Genomic DNA, 7602 nt, shown 5'->3' on the forward strand with positions numbered 1-7602 from the left:
CCAGAACTGACATAGACATTAGAATTAGCAGAGAAGGGCATAAAAACATGTAGTAAGTGCTCAGTAGATGTTAGCAGTCATTATTACTGCATTTCATTCTCAAAAAAGTTTACTTCAAGGGGGACATTATTATCCCAAAACTTGCAAATAACCTGACTATAGGATGGTTAAGAAAATTATACCATATAATAAAATGGAATATCCTATAACTATAAAAAATAATGTATTTATTTACATGAAAAGTGTCTAAAACACTTCTGGGTGGGTTTTTTTTACTTTCCTCTTTTATTTTGTAGATTAAAAAATATATGAGAATACAATCTTTAAAAATAAGAAAAACATTTTTAAATGTTCCTATATTTAAAAAATCTCGCACAGAATTTGTATAGATCATATCTTCCTTGTTTGGCTATAAGAAAGACAATAAAATTCCAATCTTCATTGTATATCTACTTCTCAAATTTTATCTGAATACACATATATTCAGTCTTTCTTACTTGGAATTTAAACTTGTGTACTCTGCTAACAGAAGAACATTTTAAACTCTCATGTGGTGGTGGTGCCTGCCAGCCAATTTGTTCAGGTTTAGGAGCAGCACTTTTGGTTGTGTAATTATTTGAATATTTTGTTACTTTTTATTAATTTATAAAGATGACTAATAATTAGATACTTCTACTTAAACATGACTGTTTCTTCCTAAAACCCAACTAAATTGACAGTAAAGAAATAAAAATAATGACTTCTGTAGCAGTTTCATATGGTTCATGAATTCCAAAAATAGATACTGGATTATGTTTGTAAACTGGTCTGTACCTGGACATTATTAAATTATGATTAGGGCTTTGATTGGGCCACATCAGTAGGGTGTTGAGTCTCCGACCCTTGGTGGGTGGGGACTCACAGATAAAAGACATGGCAAAGGATGGAGTTGGAGTTTTGATGCTGGAGTCTTGAGCTGGATCCCAAAAGAAGTAAGCACTCAGAGGAGGTTGGTGAGGAAAGACAGAAATTCCCAGGAAGAGAAACAACTGGTTTGCCTAATAGCCTACAGCTGGCCTTGTGAGGAAAATGAACCCTGGGAAGAGAGGAATCCAGGAAGCCTGAATCCTGGCAGATGTTGGCAGCCATCTTGCTCCAACACATGGCAAAAGACTTTGGTGAGGGAAGTAACTTTTGCTTTGTGGTCTGATAACTGCAAGCTTCTACCCCAAATAAATACCCTTTATAAAAACCAACTGATTTCTGGTATTTTACATCAGCACCCCTTTGACTGACTAATACAACCTCTTTTGGAAGAAGGCCAGTCAATGAATTAGTGCTTTCTGACATAGCAGAAGAGAGAATCCATTAAAAGAGCATACCTAATCTAGTGACAGAATTAAGAAATACAAGATACCAGGAACTTCTAAAGGAACTCTCAATTGGAGTACTAGTTTAAAATCTGTATAAGGAGCAGTAAGACCATCAGGTCTCCTCCCTCAGTCTATGTAGCTATGACCCTGCTCTATCCCTGCCTCAACCTGGAGAGGTGATTTGCTAACTAGAGAGGTGGAACCAGAGAGTCTCTGGGCTTAGGGACACTTGGCATTGCTAAAGGTAAAGGGAAGTGCCACACTGAAAATAGTGGGATTAATTAAAGGTTAGCCATCTGAGTAGCAAGAATCCCAGTATTTCTTGCTTGAATTCTGAAACACTGTCAGTTTGATTTATATCATGGACCTACCCATCACACCCCAAGAAGTTAAGATCCCCTCTGTTGTGTGTATGTGTATGTGTGTATGTATAACTGACCACCCCTAGGAAAAAAATACCTACAGATGTTGAAATTTCAGTTTCCCAATGAATAGGAATTTCCTGTGATTAATCTATCAATTAACAATACCTGCTCAGGTCGATAGAACTTTCAATCAGATTTTTAGTGCTGAAGTGAGATTTCTCTAGGTTCTTGGCTATGTTACATAAAAGAACTTAAGAACATGTCAGTTTAGTTAGGCCAGTAGTTTATTAAGAGAAATGGGAGAAGAGAATAGAAATGGGGAAAAAGCAGATTATGGATCCCCAGGTGTAGGTACGGGCTGCTCCGGGCAGAGAGAGAGAGACTTGGCTTGTGTGGTTACTTTTGAAGCCATTAATTATTCCTCCCATCGCTCACGTTCGAGGAAGGGATCCCAGCTTTTTGCTGTTCTGATTGATTACCCAACCCATCAGTTCCCTAGGGGGGTAATGATGCGGCCCCTTGAGGACATTTTGGGTTTTCCCTTGACCCTGGATGAAACCTCATTCCAATGGGAGTTCCCACAGCCAGGTTCTTTCAGCAGCTTTCTGGTGGGGTCTTTCCCTCGGGGATTTCCTGGCAGGGTTCCTTGGCCACATGCTTTGTGGACACATGTTTCTGCCAAGTTTTAGACTCATCTTTCTATTCCCTAAACTAGCCTGCCTCAGTGCCTCATTCTTAAATATGAATTGACTACCAGACATTTGAAGAAATCCTCTAATTCTAAAGGAAAAAAATAAACACCAAAAATTATTTAAAAAGAAAGAAAAAAGACTATAAGTGAAAGAAAGACAATGTATGGAGCAGAACTAAATTCCAAAAAGCACTATATTTTCGGAGAGATAAAAAAGATTCATATCTATCAAGTAAGAACATGATGGTATGGAAGAAAAAAACTTTAGAAAATGAGAAAGAACTCAATAATAAAATGAGTGCTATATTAGTCAGCCAAAGGGGTGCTGATGCAAAGTCTCAGAAATCTGTTGGCTTTTATACATGGTATTTATGTGGAGTAAAAGCTTACAATTACAAGGACCTAAGGTGTCCAACTCAAGATTACTTTCTCACCAAAGTCTGTTGCCACATATTGAAGCAAGATGGAGGGAGACATCTGTGAGGGTTCAGCCTTCCTCTTCCCTCCATGGATCTATCTTCTTCCAACCTCAGCTGTTGGCTGGCATAGGGCTCATCTCTCTTTCTGGGGCTCATTTCTTTCTGGGTTCAGCTGCTGTTGTCTCTTCACATGGTCAGCTGTAAACTATGAGGCAAATGGCTCTTCTCTATTCCTGGGGCCTCTGCCATGTCTATGGAGCTGTCTCTCTTCCTCTGTGTATTTTCTCTGTGTTCTCCTTGAGTGAATGTTCATTTATATAGCCCACCAAGGGGCAGGGACTCAACCCTGCACACCCTAATGACATTGTTGAATCAAAGCCCTGATCTTAACATAATCAAGTAAATGTGAAACCTTTGAATTTAACATAATCAAAGAGTATCATGCTCAGAGGAACAGACCAGTTTACAAACATAATCTTTATCTATTTTTGGAATTCATAAATAATATCAAACTGTCACAAATGCCATATGATATCAAAAATTAGAAATGCAATAGAAGGATTGGAAGTTCAAGTTGAGAAAATATCTCTGCAAATGGAAGAAAAAGAAAGAGAAATAGAAAATATAAAAGAAGAGAAAAGAAAATTAGATTAACCTGGGTGGTACAAAAAATCCAGACAGAGAAAAAAGAAGGAAAAAAGGAAAGGAAATTAATAATGAAATAATAAAAGTAAACTTCCCTAACTACAGAGAGGAAAACATCGGATCAAAGGATCAGGAATCACACTTCTCAAATGCAATGCTGAAGCTCAAAGTCATCATAGTAATACCTTCAAAATTTTTGAGGAACATTATTTCCAATCTAGATTTCTATTCCCAGATAAGTATGAGGGTAGGATAAAGAGTAGTTAAGACCTCAAAAAATAAATGTATTTCCTGTGTTCCTGGTTACTCTTTCTCAGGAAGCCACTGTGGATTTGTTCCAACAGAATGAGAGGATAATCCAAGAAAGAAAAAAACATGGGATCAAGAAAGAGAGGATACAATACTGATACTGATCAATGCAGGGGCTTATGGAAGAGTCAATTACGTGACACGAGGGTTTCAAAGAGAGAAAGGGTTTATGCACAGCTCAAAGCAAGGAGATCAGAAGGCCTAAGGGCCATAAATCTGTCTCCCAGAACTAGAGAAATGCTCAGTGCTTTGTACCATTCAATCAAAGGCAGGCAGGTTAGAATAATGATAAGGTTAGAGAGAGTCTAATCACTGAGCATGTGCAGACAGATTGGATGCTTAGTTTACTTGAAGTGGAAGGTTTAGGCTACTGCGCCTGTCAGGTGGGCCACTCTGATGAGAACTGCCCTGGTCTAGCAAGATAATTGGGAATTTGGGGTGGTCAGTTCTGGGCTGACTCATGTTAATCAACAAGGGGCTACGTGCAACAGCACCTGACTTCAGACAGCTACATGCAAGGGCACCGCACTTCAGGGGTGCAAAACAAGGAAAGGGGATACAAGCAGGGCCAGAAATGAGTTGTCTCATTTCTGTCTAGTTTCCAGGTAAAGATTTATGCAGTTTCAAAACATAGTGTCAGCATTAAAGAAATAAGGCATCTGGGTTACAGTTCAGTGAGTTACAACTGTTACAGGCATCTGCTTCTGGCTACTTCAAAAGGCTAGCACACATCAAGGCTATAATTCAGTGAGCTATCACAGTTATTGGTATTTTCTTTTGGCTACATTGCAAGGTATCAGGTTAGCAATTGCCTAAAATATAATTTAGTGGACTAAACACAGTTGTGAATTTTTTGGGTCCAACACAGGGGAGGGGTGAAAGGGATCTCAGGTTACTGGTGAAGAGAAGTCCCAGGATAAGCAGACCTCAAGAGCAACCAGTGCAGGCCAGAGCAGGAGATTGAGGGCTCTGCAAGGGATACCTTCAAGAAAAAAGCATAGTGAAGGATTTACTGATATTAACCTTATTGAGGAAAGTAACATATTTCTCTCAGATTCGGAATGAATTAATGATGGATACATGGAAAACTAAAGAACAAACAAAAATTTAATTTAGGAAAACCAAAAAGTTGTACCTGACAGTAAATATAATCAAAGTAGACTAAGTGGTTCAACTATGATCAATGTTCACCGAGCACTAAGAATGTAAATTTTGACTTTTATATTGTTTATTATAATTCTGAATGTCTATTTAATAAAAATAATAGTGATAAAATAAAATTAAAAAGAAAAGAAAAAGAAAAAGAATAGTGGCATTGCTCTATTAGGAGGCAGAAAGTGAGGATGTATGTGCATGGTTGGACTGTGTAAGAGAACTAAATCCTCTCTTCTATAACTGGAAGTAAATAAGTGTCCAAAATAGAAAAAAATTAAAAGATTAGGAGTGGAATCATGTTTAGAAATACAGGCGTCTTAAAAACCAGAAGAAACAGCTACAAGATTTGGACATGGTTGCCTCTAAGAGCAGGTATTAGAATAGGAGAAATGGATGTACTTTTTAATTCTAAAAGTTATAGTACTATTGAGTGTGTATGCAAATATGTGTGTTTTACTTTGATGTACATAAGAAATTTTTTAATCACTGGAGAAGAGAGAATGGAAGTGCTTTTGTTAGCAATGAGAGGCAAAGTTCATTAACTTAATAGAAGAGACAAAGATGAAAATCATTGATATTTGAAAGTGGTGAGTCTTTAGCCTAAATCAGGTGTCCTAAATCAGGTAGTGAACTATGTGTTGGACTAAAAAGGAAAAGAATAAACTTCCTGAAATAAAATGGTTGAAATAGATCATTAAAGATTCTGTCCAAGAAGCAGGGTGAAATTATGGCCTTTACATGCTTTTAAAACTGAAAATGAAGCCCTCATTATACACATAACTCCATTTATTCTCTATTATATATCTATTTTCCATGCAGATTTTTAGGAATACATTCTGTAGGGAGTGGGGGGAAAGCATATATTAAAGTAACTTGTCTAAAATAACTAGGATATCATAATTTTCCTTTCCAATGACAGATACTTCGTTTTCTCCTTTCCGGTTCTCAAAGATTTGGTCCATGAAAGCACTATTCTGGTGCATTTCACTGTGTTGTGACCCTTGTAATTATCTGTTAGTTTGAATTTGTACAGCAAATTTTGTCGGAAGGGATTGTTGTATATTTACAGGCAGGAAGAAACTGTCTGTGGTGGTTTGAAACTGCATGTACCCCAGAAAATCATGTTCTTAAAGCTAATCCATTTCTGTGCATATGAATCTTTTGTAAGTAGGACCTTTTCATGAGGTTACTTCAGTTAATGTGTGGCCCAGGATGGGTCTTAATCTTATTATTGGAGTCGTTTATAAGATAATGAATTTCAAAGGAAAAAAAACCCATGGAAACAAGAAGCTGAAAGCAACAAAACCAGGAAGAGAAGGAAGATACTAGCAGATGCTGCCATGTGCCTTGCTATGTGACAGGAGTCGAGGATTGCTGGCAGCCAGTGTTTGGGAAGAAAGCATTGCCTGATGATTCTTTGATTTGGACATTTTCTCAGCTTGCAAATTGTAAGCTTATAAGCTAATAAATTTTCATTGTTAAAAGCCAACCCAGAGAAGTAATTTGGCTCAATGGATAGAGTGTCCACCTACCGCATGGAAGGTCCAGGATTCAAACCCAGGGCCTCCTGACCCATGTGGAGAGCTGGCCCACACACAGTACTGATGCGAGCAAGGAGTGCCGTGCCATGCAGGGGTGTCCCTCACATAGGGGAGCCCCATGTGCAAGGAGCGTGCCCCATAAGGAGAGCCACCATGAGCAAAAAAAGTGCAGCCTGCCCAGGAGTGGCGCTACATGTACACGGAGAGCTGATGCAACAAGATGACACAAAGAAAAGAGACACAGATTCCTGTTGCCACTGACAAGAATAAAAGTGAACACAGAAGAACACACAGCAAATGGATACAAAGAGCAGACAACTGGGGGGGGCAGGGGAGAGAAATTAATTAATTAATTAATTTTAAAAAGCCAACCCATTTTATGATATCTGCTTTAAGCAGCTTAGCAAATTAAAATAGTGTCTTCTCCCCATCCTTCAGATTCTGCTTCATATCTGAGATCATGGAGCTGTAGCTAGTGGACCTTTGAGCTATTTCCAGCTCCAAATCATGTTCAATGACTCACCCCACCCCCAACTCCACCAACACTGTGGACAGGTCATTCTTTCCTTCTTAAATAGCTTAGCAAATGTCAGGCTTGTCAAGTGTCTTGTAAGAGAAAAGATGCTATGTGATATTACAAACCAGCAATTCCCACCCACCAGTAGATTTGAGCTAAGTTTGGCAGCCCCTAATGGCTTCCAGACTAAGCTCAACTTGGTTCAGGCTTTAAAGATATCCCAGGAAAGAAGTCAAGTGTAAAGAACATCAGCATGGGAGGTGGGGGCTGGGGATGGCTAAGGTGGAAAGGGGAGGAGAAGGAAACGTGGCCAGTCAGTTGGCTGTTCACTGTTGAGTTCCTTTTTAGTCAGAGTTGCATAAGGGCAGCTTTTCAGGAGGCTTTTACAGTGAGGCAGGGAAGGAAAGAGTCATTGTGGCCCCCCCACTCCAACAGCCAGTGTGAACGAGAGCCTCTCAATCAGTTCAGAGAGAACAGAGCTGAGAGGCTTTTCGTGATCTTCTGAGCTCTCCATCATGCTGCCTAGAAGTTCTCTCTATCCATCTTGTGAAACTTTGAAAAGTCTTCATCCCAAGTGCAGAGATACAAATCATCTCCCCAAGGGGATC

This window comes from Dasypus novemcinctus, chromosome 13 (genome assembly GCF_030445035.2).
Source record: "Dasypus novemcinctus isolate mDasNov1 chromosome 13, mDasNov1.1.hap2, whole genome shotgun sequence".
Taxonomy (NCBI): Eukaryota; Metazoa; Chordata; class Mammalia; order Cingulata; family Dasypodidae; genus Dasypus; species Dasypus novemcinctus.